Consider the following 16,968-nt stretch of genomic DNA (forward strand, 5'->3'; position numbering starts at 1 on the left):
CCATGGCCTCCAAGGTCCGGAGGGACCTCCAAATGACCGATGGGGCCTCCTGCCATGGGAATGGGACAGCTCTCTGTGACCAACTCTCTGTGGCCAACTCACTGTGGGACACCTCAACACGGCCAGCCCACTGCAGGGACAACTCAATGTGAATCTCTGACAAACACTTCAAAACAGCTCCCTGCTCTCTCTTCACAAACAAACAGCCCACCCCGCACTTCAAAACAGTTTCCTGCTCTCTCTATAGGGATGGGAAATGGGCGAAGGAGGAGGAGAGCAGGCCGCTCCTGCCAGCAACCAGCGGACACACCATTATTACTTTGGCCACAGAGAGTTGTCCTCGACCCTCCTGCCACCACCCCGCACTCCGCTCCACCACTGCCCTGCCGTGTCAAACCGTGGCTTTTCTGTAATTTTAGTCACCATGTGTGCAGCAGGGGTGGGGGGTAAGCTGAGCAGGCCTCCTGCCCTCCCCCCTGTGGTGGCAGCAGCAGGTGGAGTGGATGCTGGGCCTGTCCATCCAGCCCAGCAGCCCTTGAAAACTGTGGCGTGTGCCTGCACAGTTCGAATAGATCATCGCAAGCCTGTGACGTGGCCAGGCTCACACCCCTCCCCCTGGCCACGGACATGGCAGCTAAAATTACAGAAAAGCTGCAGTTCAGCGTGGTAGGGCTTCATGGCGGCAAGGGGGGGCCTTGCAGCAGCAGCAGGAAGGCTTGCAGCAGGGGTGTGTGTCTTGTGGTGGGTGCAGTCCAGGCACCAAATCACCTAGGTGCACCACTATCTGCAGTTCCTTCTTCTAACTAGCTCTCTGGTGAGGTAGGAAGGAACTGGTGGCAGATGGCCTCCCAGTTCAAGTCCTACAATGCTCAGTATAGACACTACCCATGACTATCAATTAGACTTACAGTGCAGTTCTATGCATATTTACTCCGAAGTAAGTCCCACTGTGTTCAATGGGGCTTGCTTCTACTATATGTTCTTTTTTGGATTGCAGTCTCTAGCTCATACTTTTAGTCCCCGAAAATATTCAGCTGGATTCTTCCCAGTAAGGTTTATTCTAATCTGAAGCTGGACACATTTTGTGCAGTGGGAATTTAAAAATGTCTGTTTGGCATATTAAGTTTAATAAGGAACTAGGCTTTTTATTAAAAATAAATAGATGATGGGGTAGTGGGGAAGAAGATACAATTTCCTTTCAGTCTCCATAAAGGTTTACTAATAGTATATTATTACTATTAATAGTTTTAATACTTTGCTTCCAGCAACAACAGTTTCCAGCAGTGTACAGCCCTCAGCTAGCATTGACAGATAGCAATGATTACCCTGGAATCCCGACTATTTTCAACCCCCTCCAACTATTCCCGTGTTGAAGGGGGTGTCTGGATTCCAGGGGCCTGCCAACATCAGCTGCCAGTGCCGGCACCAACTGGTTCTCTTTTTTCAGCACAGCTGCCATGGCATGGGCTGCTGCTGCATGGGCCAGCCACCAGCCAATCAGAGGCTCTCCTGCACATGTGGAAAGCCCTGATCCTCTCCCACCCAACCCGAGAACCAGGCCAGCAGCTTCGGTAGGAGTGCACTTGCTCAGCACCCACACACTGAGAGCAGCAGGCAAGCAGCAGCCTCCTTGCCGCCGCCAGAAGCACTTCCGCTGCCTGTGGTGCCTGCGTGCTGTGGCAACGAGGGTGAGGCATCACCAATGGCCAGACTTGGGCCATTGGAGAGGGATGTGCACCAGCGAGTGCACGCTGTGTGGTGGCAAGAAGGAACCCATTGCTGGCTTCCCAGAGAGCCAAGTATTTGCAGCAGCAGCAGCTTTACCCTCAGGTTCGGAGTGGCTCACACTGGCCTAGGCCCAGGGACTTCTTCTCTCTCTCTGCTCAGTCTAGGTCAGGAAAAACAGTTATGTTTCTCCCCCTTTACATGCACCACTGAGGAGGCAATTGTTTGAAGCTGAATTGTGGAGAAAGGGTGTGTCCCCACCACCCACCCCAATGAAAGGAAAATGCACAATTTTACCATGGGATTCTGAGAATAGATTATGTGGTCCAAAGGAGGCTGGTGTTGAACTGAGTTGAAAAGGGTTCTGTGGTGGTTTACCTCCCCACTTAAAAGTGAATGGAATTGAAATGCACCATCCATTTGTCCCTTGGGATTTGGTGATCCACCAGAGGAAGGGGAGGCTGGTGTCTGAACTGTGTGGAGAAGCAGGCGTGCATGTAGTGTTGTTTCCCCGCATTTTCCCCATTTTTATATCCTATTTTTAGCAAAATATGCATATATTATACAAATTAGCATATGCAAATTGTATGAATTTTTTAAATGAAAAGTGGAAACTTTTAAGGAAACTTTTAAAATGAATAACACCATCTATATTTTGGTGACAGATTTTGACTATTTTCACCATTTGGCCCTGGCAACCCTATCTTCAGCCCTTGAACTAGCTTCTTCTCAGCCCTTCAGCTGAACTTAGCTCTGGGTGATATTGCTACTTCTCTCTAGTTTCCTTCAGCAGCCAGATCAATTCAGGCTGCTGAAAGCAACTTCACATATCTCTTTCCAGATTCTTTGTTGTCTTTCCATATAGATGTTGAGGAGGTAGCATTCACCATGGGCCTTTCAGGCCTTTCAGGGAGACTCCCAGAAAAGACTTCGGTTCAGTCCAGGCCTTACAGACTGTGCTTGATCCAAAGGCACAAGGCATCCAGGCACTTTGAAGGACAGGCAGTCATATTCACATACATAGATGTGATTTATGCACTTTCAGAGAGTGTTGTTAGTAAGACACAAGTTCCTTGTTACCCCACAGGAGTACTCCATCTGTATTGCTTTTCTAATAGAGATTGTTTCATAATAGAGACTTTTAAACCCTACTAACCAGGGAAAGAGGTCCTGGTTTGAGAAAATAGATTTCTTTGTCTTAAAGCCAGAAGACTTTTCCTCTTGTACCAGTTGATCTCAGTCTCTTACACCAGACTTGTGGATGAAATTGGTTACAGGCAACAGCTATGCTATGTTTTTGAGCCCCTATTTTGTGTCAGACTTAGAGCCTATTACCCCAAGTATGCTATACAGAACCATCAACTTATTTTATAGAGCGTATAATAATTTTGTTGCAAGGAATAAATTCTAGTCACCATAATAATAATTGGAGAAGCGATTCTCAACCCTTCAGTTATATTGGGGGGTGGGGGCGTTGCTGAGAGGGAATCTTTGTCCTCAACTATTTTGTAGGCAAGGAAGATAATTTCGCCCATTCTTTTAAAGGCACCCCTTCCTTCCTTCCTTCCTTCCTTTCCTTTCCTTCCTTCCTTCCTTCCTTCATGATAATGCCCCCAACTTTACCAGGAAATCCCAGCCACTGAGCTGCATACTCTCCTACAGAGTGTATAGAACCCAGGAATTTTTTTGCCCATCCCAGATCAGTGCTGTAAACTTCTGACATTTAACACAGTTAGTCTTAGATCTGAACTCAGCTGGTTGATCCTGGTTAAATGTTGGGAGTTTGCAGCACCGATCTGGGATCAACAAAAATGACTTCTCATGACACGCTCTGTGGGAGCACGTGCAGTTCAGCAATCGGGATTTTTTGGTAAGCTGGAGATTTTTTGATCATGAGAACATTCCCTTTATTTTCAGTTAGAAAACTATCAGGAACTGTTCATGTATGGGAGTGGGATTGCACCAGTGGGAAGCTTAGAATAATTCCTGCTTCTCAGATCTATCCAATCTAGTATCCATTGCATTATATCATCAGAGCGAGCAATGTCTGGATGAACTCTTTAGGGACCTGAAACACATACACAGGAGAATTTGCATGGAGCAGATATTCTAAGTCATACTCAATCATATCTGGGAAAGCATGACAAAATGACACGATAGGAAGTTCAGTACCTGGAAAAGGTATTCACCAAGTCACCTTTGCATATTTATTTATTTATTATTTAACATATTTTTATACCACCCAAAACTTATGTCTGTGGGCAGTTTACAACAAGATAAAAACAAAGGTAAAACATTAGTTAAAAACAAAAACAAGAAATTTAAAACACTACAATTTAAAAAAATTGAAACAACATTCTAAAAACAACATTAAAACAATTAAAACAATATCAGTTAAAAGCCTGGGTGAACAGATGTGTCTTTAAAGACTTTTTAAAAATGGTCAGAGATGGCAGTAGCACATGACTTTGTTGCCCTGATCTCTTTTCATGACTTTGAGTCTCATATCCATTACTTGCATGCACACCATTCTGTCATGATACTACTGCTCAGAACAAAGGAATGATGAAGTATGTGACATGGCATTTCATTTTACCAAAGTGATCATATCAGATGAAATGATCTGTATGTGCTTATGCAAAGTTTGGGTTGATGGACCATTTAAAAGACTTCTCTACAACAGTGTAAAGCACATTTCCTTCTTCAAAATGAAATTATTTTTCCTTTTCCTTGGTCAGCAACACCACAGCTCCATAGGTTCCTCTGCAGCAGTTTTTTTAAAAAACATTGAGGTCATACTGCATTTCTTTATACATTACACAATTATAGGACTCAGCCATTAGCATTCTCCTGTGGTTCCTGTTGTGACATTATGCCTTTAGACCTCTTGTCTTTAGACATCATCTTGCTATGAAGATCTTCCTGTTTGGGGTTGGCATGGAGAATGTAGACTTATTTGTTTGTTTGACTGATTGATTGATAAACCACCCTTCCAAAAATGGCCCAGGGGTCATTAAATGTATTAGGGTCAATCAAATGTACCAGTGCTTGGCTTCAATCTCTTCCTGGTTCATCTCCATAATCTGACCACTAATAGATGGACCATGAGGCTGCCTCCACTTCCTACAGGTCTGGCACTTGGAATTTCTATATTAAGGATCTCCCTGCTCCTGGTATCCTGGTCCAACAGAAATTTATCAAGAACCCTTTATTACCATTTGCACTAAAAGTCTATTTCCAAAATTTGTAGCAGTGTTATGGTGCAAATCATTCTAAGGTAGGATCACAGGCAGAGCCTGGATAACCTGAGCAGCTCAGGGATTTCAAACAGGAACAGAAGTAGAGATACAGACAGATTAAGCCGACAGAGGCAAGTGAAACGTAATCAGGGCTTTAGCTGCAGGGGATTCTGTGTGGGCCCAGCCGTTCAGGGATGTTCCTTTCTCTGAGTTTTCAGCCTTCATGTTTCAGCCTTCATTTTTTTCAGAGTAAGTCTCAAACTTGAGTCCCCAGATGCTAACTGAACAAAGAGGCACATTTCAAAGGGGTGGTTCTCTTATATTTAAGAGCAATTATTGGCCCTATCCAACCCCAGCACAACATACCTCCAGTGGCTGTTGCTGGTCTACCTTACATTTCTTTTCGATTGTGAGCCCGATTGGGACAAGGGACCATCTTATTTATTATTTCTTTTTCTATGTAACCTTTGAGAACTTCTGTTGAAAAGCTACTACTGTTTGTAGTTGTAGTACTATTAGTAGTAGTAGATGTTGTTGAACTACAACAGTTCCCATCACCCCCAGCTACAATGTCCTTTGGAATGATGGGAATTGGAAGAGTTGCAGGAACTGAATCTATGAGCGTATGTAACACAGGAAACACATAAAGAAGGGTGGATCAGCTGGGCTTCCTCTCCCCACAACTTCTGTGCAATGCTCAAAGCAATCACACACACCTAAGCTGTAAATGCTAGAAAGAAAAGCTAAGGCAGAGCTCAGGCCAGATTCCATTAGTTCATTGGGACCACACTAGAAAAGATCTCCGATCTGTGGTGAGAGATTGTACTCCCAACATAACGAAGGGAGTACATGACTGAGCTGAGGCACATTTTTAAATGGTTATTCTCTTTATTTAGCAGGGGGAGAGCAACTGGCCATATCCATCCCTAGCACAGCATCCCTCTAGTGGCAGTTGCAGTATATAAATATTTGTCATATTAAATGAATACAATGATGATGAATATTTATATGTTAAATATTTATATACAACAAATATTTATGACAGAGCATTGTTGTGCTAAGAGTTTTGTGCTGGGACAGAGGTTTCCAACCTTTGGTTCCCAGATATGGTTCAACTACATCTCTCATCATCCCCAGTCACAATAGCCTTTGGGATCATGGGAGTTGTAGTCCAACAACATCTGGGGACCCAAGCTTGAGAAACCCTGCTTTAGTCCATCTACTTGGGGAGATATAAGGGAGGGGGGTACAGTCAGTACTCTGTGGAATTGCCCAGTAAAAGGTCAAGCTGCTTCTACCTTCCAGTGCCAATTTGAGCCAATGAGTACAAAGGTGTCAGCACTATTTACTTTTAAAGTGTAAAGCTGGAAAGTTGTGCTGTTAAATCGGTGCCATCTCCTGGCACCCACAGAGCCATGTGGTTTTCTTTGGCAGAATACAGGAGGGGTTTACCATTGACGTCTCCCGCACAGTATGAGATGATGCCTTTCTGCATCTTCCTATATCACGGCTGCCCGATATAGGTGTTTCCCACAGTCTGTTTCCCACAGTCTGGGAAACATACCGGCAGGGATTTGAACCGGCAACCTCTTGCTCCCTAGGCAAGTTACTTCCCCGCTGCGCCATTGACTGATTGATTAAGTGCCATCAAGTCAGTGTCGACTCTTAGAGACCACATAGTGGCCTTTGGGGAGGGTGTGTGTGTGGGGGGTACAAAACACAATTTAATCGTATTACTATTGAATACAATTAAATAGCATTCATCATATTTGGCTATTACCTGTCATTAGGTTCTGGCTGTTCGGCACTGATTCCTCCTCCTCCACTCCCACCCCGTGTCACCATCCGTGCACCCTTCTACCCCCTCGCCACCACCTTTCTGGCGACAGGCCTGGCAACTTCAGAGGTTCCATCGGAACGCCTAGAGGTGGCAGCCTCTGCATGGAGACAGCTGCTCTTCTGAAGCCTGGAGTGCTGCCAGTCAGCTCTGCCTGTGCCTCCACGGCTTGCCTCTGCTGTCTGTTCATGCCAGGCATCTCCAGTCTCTCCCTCTCGCACTTCATTCTCTCCCTCTTGTTTACCACACGGAGCTCACTGGTGCCTCAGGAGTTAAGTGGCAAAGCAGGCAGAAGCTGATTCAGGTGGGTGGCACATTGCAGTGACAAGACTCCAGCTAGAGGGAGGAGTGAGGGGAGAGAGAGAGAGAGAGGGAGGAGGTGAGCTTGTTGGGGTGGGGGGGAGCCGCTGAAAGGAAAGGAGAGGCAAGTGTGTGTATGTGTGTGTGTGTGTGTGCGCGCGCGTGTGTGGTCACAAATGAGATGTGAGAGGAGAATGGAATGACAGTCTCTCTCTCTCTCTCTGCTGCCTCCAAACAAGTAGCTGAAAAGGAGAGAGGGGGAATAAAGGCAGACACTGTTCTGCCATCGTCTCCTCAGTGGTGGGGGAGTCTGAAACCTCCTCATCTTCGTCTGGGCCACAGAGCCGTCACTCCTCAGCCTCCTTCTGACTGCCAACTCCAGGGATCCGTCAGAGACAGATGTGCATGCATCCATGGCAGGGAGCACATAGAGAAATAGCAGCAGCGCTGGGAGAAGAGAGGAGAGTCCAAGGGTAAGTTGAGCTGAGCTCTCATATTTTTTTTCTTCAGTGTGACAGTAGTGGGGGGCATGGGGACTTCTCAGGTACAGATATGGGTGCTTTTACTGAGACCCTTTCTTGGTGCTTCTCCCTTTCTCTCTTTCTCTCCCTCATCCCCAGTTCTGGGAGAAGCAGAATCCTGAGAAGACTGTTGTGTGTGGCAGCATTTCTGTCATTTGGACGGTCTCAGGGCAAAACAAGAAAGTGAAGCAGGGGCATGTACCACAATGGAGAGGAAAAATTATGGCTGACCAACAGCAAAGTTCAGATTCAGATCGCAAGCCAAGCAACCTCAGTCTGAAGTCAAAACCCTGGGATTGATGTATTGAGAGGCAGTGTTCTGAGCGCGTTTGCACCAGTATAAATCCAGGTGTGCCATTTACATCTCAGGAGACGGGGCCAAACTCTGATCTTGGGGGCAGCTATGAAAGGGACAGTTGCAAAATCACTCCGTCAGATTGAGATAGAGTTTACTTTGATGTTTATTTGGGATGTCTCCTCTGGGGAAAGTGGGTTCCCTTTGGGATTCTACAGGTCTTGTTTGCAATTCGATTCAGCCTTGAGTTCCACCCTAAGAAGCTGTGGTTTTCTCAGAACCATGCATCCCTCCTGATAAACCTTTGTGTCACAGATATACGTGGTAACCATTGAATCCAAGGCATCTGGCAGGATGTATTGCCTAATGTAGGCTAGCCCGCCATTCCTTACCCACAGGGTGCAGCTGGCTAAATATGAGCAAGCTCAAACCAGAGTTCAAGTGGCTGTAGGGGAAAGAGACAAAATAAATAATGACAGCAAAGGGGGAGGGGAGAAGCCTGGGGAAAGCTAAAAGAGAACAGGTGAAATGTGAAGGAAAAGTGTTAGAAATGAACTTGGTGCATTAGGAAATAGGGTCTCTGCCCTGCAAGGCTCACTGGCGTATGCAGACAAGCTCAAGAACCTCTTTCACTCACCATTACTTGCAGCCCTTGAAGCCTGCAACATGGGCTATGGCTGTCTGTCATCATCCCAGGCTCTGAACTAGGGCTGATGGGTGGCAAGCAGGCTGCAAGCAAGGAAGACGATGGGTCAGCTCTGCCAAAGAGTTGGTGAAAGAAGTGGAGATATTCGAGTGGAGATTCTGTCTGATCCTCTTGAAAGTATGTAGAACAAATATAGGGATGTCACTTGAATTGTACTTATAGCATCTTCATAGTCACATGAAAAGAAAAACTGTCTCTCTATTAAGGCTTCCCTTACCCATTTTACTGTTTGATGGGTTTTTTGTTTGTTTGTTTGTTTTGTTTTGCCGTTCTGTGGTTTGGATCAATCATGTTTCTCATTTGCAACCTATCTTGTTAAAGCTGCGCAATGTAGATCCACATACCTGGTAAGACAGAGGGAGTTTAACAATATGAGCTTCCACATGTAATCGATTGTCAAGAATGTGTATTTCCTTCACTTCTGTGTTTGATCATGTAGCCTTCTCCCAATGGCTATGAAACAAACCCTCCCAAATAACTGAGTAGGAGCTCTCACCAAAGGGAAAACAAGGGTCATTCAAAAAGGAGGGTTTTGCACTCCACATTAAGAAGACTGCTGTGTGATCTTAGCTTAGTGGCAATAGCAGCCACATCATTTGCCTACTTTTTTTTCATTCCCAACATACAAACACTTATATTTCACCCTCTCTTTCTCTGTCTAGCTGTTGTGGAATTACCTTAGCACCCAAAGGTACATGTTGCATGTCCACAAAAACTCCCCTTTCTTCTAACACATGGGATCCCAATCTTGGGTCCCCAGATGTTGCTGGACTACAGCTCCCATCATCCCCAGACACGGCCGTTGTGCCCAGAGATGATGGGATTTGTAGTCAACCATCTGGGGGTACAACGTCTGGGTTGGAAGGGAGTACAATCTTCTACCACAAATAGCAGGCACCAATGAACTAAAGGAATTTGACATGAGCTCTGCGTTAGCTTTTCTTTCTAGCATTTCCAGCTTGCAATGGGGGTTGGGGGTTGGAGGTGGCTTTAAATATTGCACAGAAGTTGGGAGGGAAAGGAAGCCCAGCTGATTTGCCCATCTTTTTGTGTTTCCTGTGTTATATGCATTCATAGATTGAACTCCTGCAACTCCAATAGAGTGAAATGCCAATAGGATGAGATGCATGACCATGGCTGACACATCACACCTGTGAGGAGAAGTGCATAAAGCAGGAGCATTAAATCAGTCGTATTTTTTCTTCCCTGACTTCTGTGAAATATCCAAAGCTACCCTTGGTGTCCTGATCTTTATGGACATATATGGTTACTCATTGGGGTTGTGGAGCCTAGTATTGTGCTTTTGGCAAACACACTTTAGATCTGTGGCAGCCGCTGCTTATTATAGATCTGAAGGAGAATCAGTGCTCGACTCCAGCATGATGCCACTCCACTCTAAAATGTCAGGACAAGGAATACTTATAACTCACAATCAAAAATGTGAGTATCCTGCAAAAGGAGGGGTTTATTCCCAGACCATGAGCAAGAAGCTGGGACTCAATATGAAACAGAAGAACTGGAACTGAATATTCTCCAAAGTGAAATTGTAAGAGAATTTCAGGATTCCTCTCAAGGAGAAATGGATAATTTTCTTAAATAGTTTCTTCATATCCCAGTAAAGAAGGAATCTACTTGGAGGAAAGGGGCAAGGGGATCCTGGACATTGACTTTATTTGATAGCTTTCATAGTTCATAATTTAGGTGTTATGGGCATTGATGCTCAATTATAGCCGGTGGTTGCCCATAAGAAGAGGGACTTTTGTTCCCAGTAGAACATCCAGTAGCGGGTCGGCATGTAGAACTGTGCTAAGTAAGCAGTGCTAATGCTGCAGTTTGCAGGGTCTTCTTGTTCCACAGGTGGAACAAGTCCCATTTGAATTATCACCTGTAGGAGCAAAATCACGAGAGACTTCTTGAAGATGAAAACTGGCATCCCAGTGCAGAAAACACTCTGAGTCCTAGCTATGCCACCAGGAGTTTCACTAGCAAAATGGCCCAGTAACTGAACTCACATTGGGACCAGAAAATGAGCTCTCAAAATAAAACTCCCATCAAGGCCTCTCTTTTCTGCATAGCTTCCTTGTTTGTGGGTGAAGGAGTCTTCTAGTCACCAAACCAACCCCTTAGCTCCCTCCTCCAATCTCACAGTAACATGCTGCATGCAGACTTCATTGACCTGATATCATTGTTCACCTTGGAGAAACCACTCCTTCAAAGCTGACCTAATTCTGTACTGCTCCTTAGGTTTACATCTTACACCCTCACACTTCCACTAGTATAGCCTCAATGTTAAAAACAAGTCAAATAAATGTTGTCACTTTGCATTGATACAAAATGAAGGCACATAAAGCTAACATGCTACTGAAAAAATGCAGGTCAAGACTGTATCCTACGTTTACTTCTGGAGCAGGAACAATTACAGCAGCAGGCTAGGCAGGCTTCTTTATAGATTGTGTGGCATGAATCAGATCACCACCTCTTGGGTGTGTAGTTGGCTTACATATGTTATGGGTGTTACATATGGGCAAACATTGGTGCATGTCGACATTCACACATGATAATCAGCTACATATATTTGTCAGTGTTCCCTGCTGTATATCTGGAAATTGTGTGTGTGTGCTTGCATGTATGTATGTATGTATTTATTTATTTAACATATTTATATACCTCATAGGAACATAGGAAGCTGCCATATACTGAGTCAGACCATTGGTCTATCTAGCTCAGTATTGTCTTCACAGACTGGCAGCAGCTTTTCCAAGGTTGCAGGCAGGAATATATCTCAGCCCTATCTTGGAGAAGCCAGGGAGGGAACTTGAAACCTAGATGCTCTTCCCAGATCGGCTCCATCCCCTGAGGGGAATATCTTACCATGCTCACACTTCTAGTCTCCCATTAATATGCAATCAGGATGGACCCTGCTTAGCTAAGGGGACAAGACATGCTTGCTACCACAAGACCAGCTCTCCTCTCCCACTACAAAAGTCTCTAGGCAGTTTACACTAACGAAACAAACCAAAAGGATTAACACATTTAAAACATATATAAAATTTAAAATTGATAAAATAAAATGCCAATATTAAATACCTTGGGCCCAAGCTCTTAAGGGGCCCTTATATGTGAAGATAGATAGATGGATAGATCTATAGGTAGGTAGGTAGGTAGGTAGGTAGGTAGGACGATGTGATTTGTCAACGCTTATCACATTTTGGACATTAAGTGTAAGATATATGTTGGGTTGGATGTTTGGAGCAACTTGTCAACAAAGTGGAAGATTTCATTTCACTGTAGGATTTCATTGTGTTTGTAGTAGTGTATTGGTCCAACAGAATATTAGAGGCAAAATGAGCAGGAGGTATTGATCATCTTCTGTTGTTGCCATTGTGAAAGCTATTGAGTCACATGGAATTCTGCTTCAGGTCAAAAAAAGTGGTGTTATTAGCTTTAAGGACTCATTGAACTACAATAATCACTATAATATCTTCTGTTGTACCAATTTTGTAATTCTGGGGGAATGACCAAGCCTAGGCAATGTGCTATAGTAAAGCCGTTCCACCATCATATAATACTTGACAATGAATACTTAGCATCTAATGATATTTAGCATGCTCCTGCTAACTGGGCAAAGAAATTTCTTCTAAAGTGGCATTCCCCTTGTATTTAGCAAGGGGAGAGTAACTGTCTCCACACAAGCCAGCCAAGCACAGTTCCAGAGGGGAGGGGGACAAGCACCCCCTCAGACAAGTGGCTTGCCCCCTCTCAGAAATCTAGTCTGTGGGACACAGCTCAACCACCCATAAATGCACTTTGCCCCTTTTGTGCCCCCCCCCCGAAATTCCTGGTGCCACCACTGAAGCCAGCATAGCATCCCTCTCATTGGCTGCTCCTGGTGTCTCCCTTTCAGAGATATATAGATATATAGATAGATATAGATGTGTGTGTGTGTGTGTGTGTGTGTGTGTGTTGTTTTTTTTTACTGTGAGTCCCTTTGGTACGAGGAAACTTCTCATATGTTTTGCTGTGGAAACCACTTTTTGAGCTTTTTAGTTGAGAAGACTTTGGAATGCTCTCCCAGTGGCCATTCACTCCTTGGACTCCATCACAGTTTTTAGAAAGCTTGTTAAATCTTGGCTTTTTATCCAGGCTTTTACATGATTGTTTTTATTGCTGCTTCTATGTGCTTTTACCTGTGTATAGTTTTTATGCTTGTATTTTATAGATTTTAAATTTGGTTTGCTTTTATATTTTTAGCTTAATATTTTTATTGTCATTTTATTGTATGTTTTTAACTTTTGTAAACTGCCTTGAGATTTTATTTTTTTTAATGAAAGGCGGTATATAAATCCAACAATAAAAAGAAAAAGAAAAGTAATGTAAAGTGCTGTTGAGTCAGTGTTGACTCCTTGAGACCCCAGAGCCTTGTAGTTTTCTTTGGCAGAATATAGGAGGGGTTTAACATTGCCAGAAGTAGTATATAAATATTTTAAATAATAAATAAATAAATAAATGGCACTTTTGTATATTTAAAGCACCTCATCCACTTTGTTTCAGTAATCCTTAAAACAACCCTGTAAGATAGAGCAATATTATTATCCCTGGCCAGATGCAAACTATGCTAGTCATGAGTAAGCACTGAATAAATGAGACATGTTTATCATGACTAACTTAAGTCCCACTAATTTCACTGGGATTTAGGCATGACTAACTTAATCTAGATCTTGTCCTCCATATTACAGCTGTGACGCTAAGGCTGAAAAATAGTGGCTTGCCAAAGGCTACCTTGTAAAGTTTGTGGCTATGGTGAGATTTGAACCAGGGACTTCCCATTGACCAGTTATAGCACCAATGTTTGGAACTGGGAGTTCGGAAAATAACTTCCCCAAATTGGAAACCTTGAGGCAATTACAAGCTGATCACAATCTTCTCTGAATTTTTTGTCCCTGTCTTATATAGTGAACTCGGCCTAGCTGGCCCATTCCAGTAGAGCCATTCCCTTCCCTTCCCTATCTAAATTTATCAGGTGGCTGCAGTGGGAAGGCCTTGCTGTGAGACCTTTATTAGACCATTGGTGCTATGTTCACTTCCTGGGCACCAGGAACTTCCTGGGCACCAGGCACCAGGAAATATAGTTCCCATGGATCCTGCTGTCATTATTATGATGCCAGGACCCACGAGAACTACGTCTCCCATCAGCTCTTATGCCCAGGATGTTGCTGAAGTACTGAAAGAGGCTATTCTCATTACCAGGAGGACCGGGCTAAGGGAGCCTAGCCCAGTTCTTCCTGGTTGTGTGCAGCTCCTGGCAGCAAACCTCACAAAATACCCCTCCTCTTAAACAGTGTTAGCGGAGTGAGCGCTTCGCTAACCCCATTTAGTTGATTATGTGCCACTGTGGCGTGGCTCCACACCGTGGTGACACAAGAGTAGACCCCTGACCAGGAGGCTACAACAAAGCTCCTGGCCTCAGGGGTCTCCCCGGGATGCCCCGCGCACCCATGCAGGGCATCCTGGGACTTCCGGGGGGCTGGGGGGGCCCTGATCCCCGCCAACCCTACCAGCTCCGTGACAGAGCCGGTAGTCATGTTGGCGGCCAACCTCCCCGCAGAGTCCAGTTAGGCTCTACACACAATCCATCAAGGTCTGATGGAGGCTACACAACAAAGCCTCCCTGTTGCAAGGCCTCCCCTCTGCTTTGGCTAGGTAGGTTTGGGGGAAAGCAAAGTAGGCTACCAATCCTATGATGCTCCCAATGAGATTGTCAGGTGCACAGTGAGGCCTTAGCTTGGAATGGGCCAAGCTTACATGCACTTAACTTGGGCTTGAGTCATATTGAGCTCAAATTAACTCATTTGAAGTGAACCCATTGCTACATAATTTTACATGGATCTATGCATTTGCCTGGTGGAAAGATTCTGCACTGAATCCATTCATATGATAAGAGGTTGTTTGTTTTGGGTGTTGTTGTTTTTTTAAAGTAAAGGATTAAATATCTTCTCTTATTGTCTAGTCTTATATCATCCTATAGCAGTGCATTTATAATGCAGGAACAAGAGGACTGTGCAGAGCTCTATCAGGGGTGTGAGCTGTGATATGTTATAGCTTTTTCTGAACAGAATCATTGAAAACCTGATGTGAGAAAAGGGAACCATTGATACATATGAGTAATATCAGTATCCATTGCTGCATTCCATAAGTGCTGTGCACATGTTACTGTGGATGCCAAATGTGCATGGAAAGCAGCAGGATTGTGCCCACTTGTGCCCACCTCCATGCTCATTCAGCTTAACTTTTGAAAGAGCCTGTGTGTTACAAAATATATGCACACATGTAATTTGTAATACATTTGTACATTGTACAGTACATTGTACATTGTATGCATGGTACAGTTTCTCTCTGTACAACTGCACCTTACAACAAAGCAGAGTCCCCATTTGTGCCTATGAAATGTATACACTCTGTATGTTTGTAGGCTCTTTCACAAGTCATGCAGAATGTGTACAGGGGAGGGGATCAGGATGCGCTGGGCACGATCATGTTCCCCACCACCACCTACATGCATTCAGTCTATACAGTTATAAGCTGTGCACAGGGTTTTTAGGGTGAGTTAAGGATGTTACGAAGTGCATAATTCTCAGAACTAAAGCAGCGCTTCTATGCCTGTGACATTATGATATTCAGAGAATAAGCCAATTAGTTCTCTTCCTGGTAATCAAAATCAGCTAAACTGAAATGTGTGATTCCTGGGAAGTATCTTCTCCAAACTTCCCTTTGTTGCATCAGTGTTTTTCGTTTGCTCTATCCTTAGTTGACGGGTTTTTCTATGGTTTAGCTCTTCTGGTGTTTTGTTTTGTTTTAAATGGTTTGGGTTTTTTTCTACGTTCTACCCTTGCAACAAGCTTTTTCTTATACACGCTTACATCAAAGGCTTCCCTGGAGAAACTGTTCCTTCCTCCCCTTTGTTGTGTTTGTTTTCAAAGATTGTTTCACACAGAACGATTGGGTGCTAGATGACATTTATTTTTATATGCATCTGCACATCTGAGCCAACCACTTTCAATGGCTAGATAAGAGTCTACATAAAAGAGAGACAGAAAGGTAAAAGAGGGACATCTTTAGTGAGTCAACTCTGCAGTGAATGAACATCTGTAGGGGTTTTCAGACCTTGTTTCTGGAGTAGCACCATGCTGTAATGTGATATGGCCAAGCTAAAAGGAATCACATTCACAGCTGGCTTTTGCCAGCTTAACAAATCATTTTATGAAAACTGGTTCCTGAAACATTCATATTTATGTGAGCATCATAAGAACAGCCCTGCTGGATCATGCCCAAGGCCCACCCATTCCAGCATCCTGTTTCACACAGTGGCCCACCAGATTCCCCTGAGAAGCCCACATGCAAGAGTTGAGTGTGTGTCCTCTCTCTTGCTATTGCTCCCCTGCAACTGGTATTTAGAAGCATCTTACCTCTGAGGCTGGAGGTGGCCTACAGCCACCAGTCTAGTAGCCATTGATAGATCTCTTCTCCATGAATTTGTCTAAGCCCCTTTTAAAGCCATCCAAGCTAGTGGTTATCATCACATCCCATGGCAGAGAATTCCAAGATTAATTATGTGCTGTGTGAAAAAGTATATCCTTTTGTTGGTCCTAACTTTTCCAGCCTTCAGTTTCATGAGATGACCCCTGATTTTAGTGTTGTGAGAGAGGGAGAACAATTTCTCTCTGTCCACTTTCTCTACTCCAAGCATAATTTTATACACCTCTATCATGTCTTCCCGTAGCCACCTCATTTCCATACTAAAATCCCCGAGTGCTGTAGCCTTGCCTCATAAGGAAGGTACTCCAGGCTCTTGATCATCTTGGTTGCCCTCTTCACCTTTTTCAGTTCTTGATAAGATTCCTTCTTAAAATGCAGTGATCAGAACTGCACACGGTACTCCAAATGTGGCCACATCTGACCTATTACAACAGTGTATGGCATACATCTTAGTTAGACTGCATTTTGTTTATTTCTTTTATACACTGGAAGTTCACATTTCTCTGCATTCTTGTTCAAGTGGACGTATTCTTGTCTTCTTTTCTGCACTGGTGTGATTCTATAGGAGCTCTGTAGACTATACAGTACAATGTAAAGCACTTCTAGATTATACATTACACTGTAAAGCACTGTAAAACATTTCCTCATTTCCTCTTCTGCTTCTCCCCCCTTCCTATAATCAGTACAGCAACAAATGAGGAAGGAGGCAGAGAAAGTGTAGGAGGGGGCATGTGCCCTGCAGCAGGCAGCAGGAATGGTGAGGAGGAGGAGGAGGAGGAGTAGACCTGCTCAGATGGTGGAGGGTGTCACAA

The 16,968-nt window shown here is 44.2% G+C and overlaps 1 protein-coding gene across 3 annotated transcripts in view; it reads left to right on the forward strand.

The window, feature by feature from the left end:
- Positions 1-7,092: 7,092 nt before the first annotated feature.
- The window catches only part of LRRN2 (leucine rich repeat neuronal 2), a 238,674-nt gene continuing 228,798 nt past the window's right edge, over positions 7,093-16,968 (forward strand). For 2 of the 3 annotated variants that reach the window (XM_053246799.1, XM_053246801.1), the window contains exon 1: positions 7,093-7,574. The gene's annotated coding sequence lies outside the window, so the exon portion shown is untranslated. Of the gene's footprint in view, positions 7,575-7,721; positions 7,972-16,968 lie in introns of all 3 variants that reach the window. The other variant, XM_053246802.1, reaches the window with a different exon arrangement.

Source organism: Hemicordylus capensis, chromosome 4 (assembly GCF_027244095.1).
Source record: "Hemicordylus capensis ecotype Gifberg chromosome 4, rHemCap1.1.pri, whole genome shotgun sequence".
NCBI lineage: Eukaryota > Metazoa > Chordata > Lepidosauria > Squamata > Cordylidae > Hemicordylus > Hemicordylus capensis.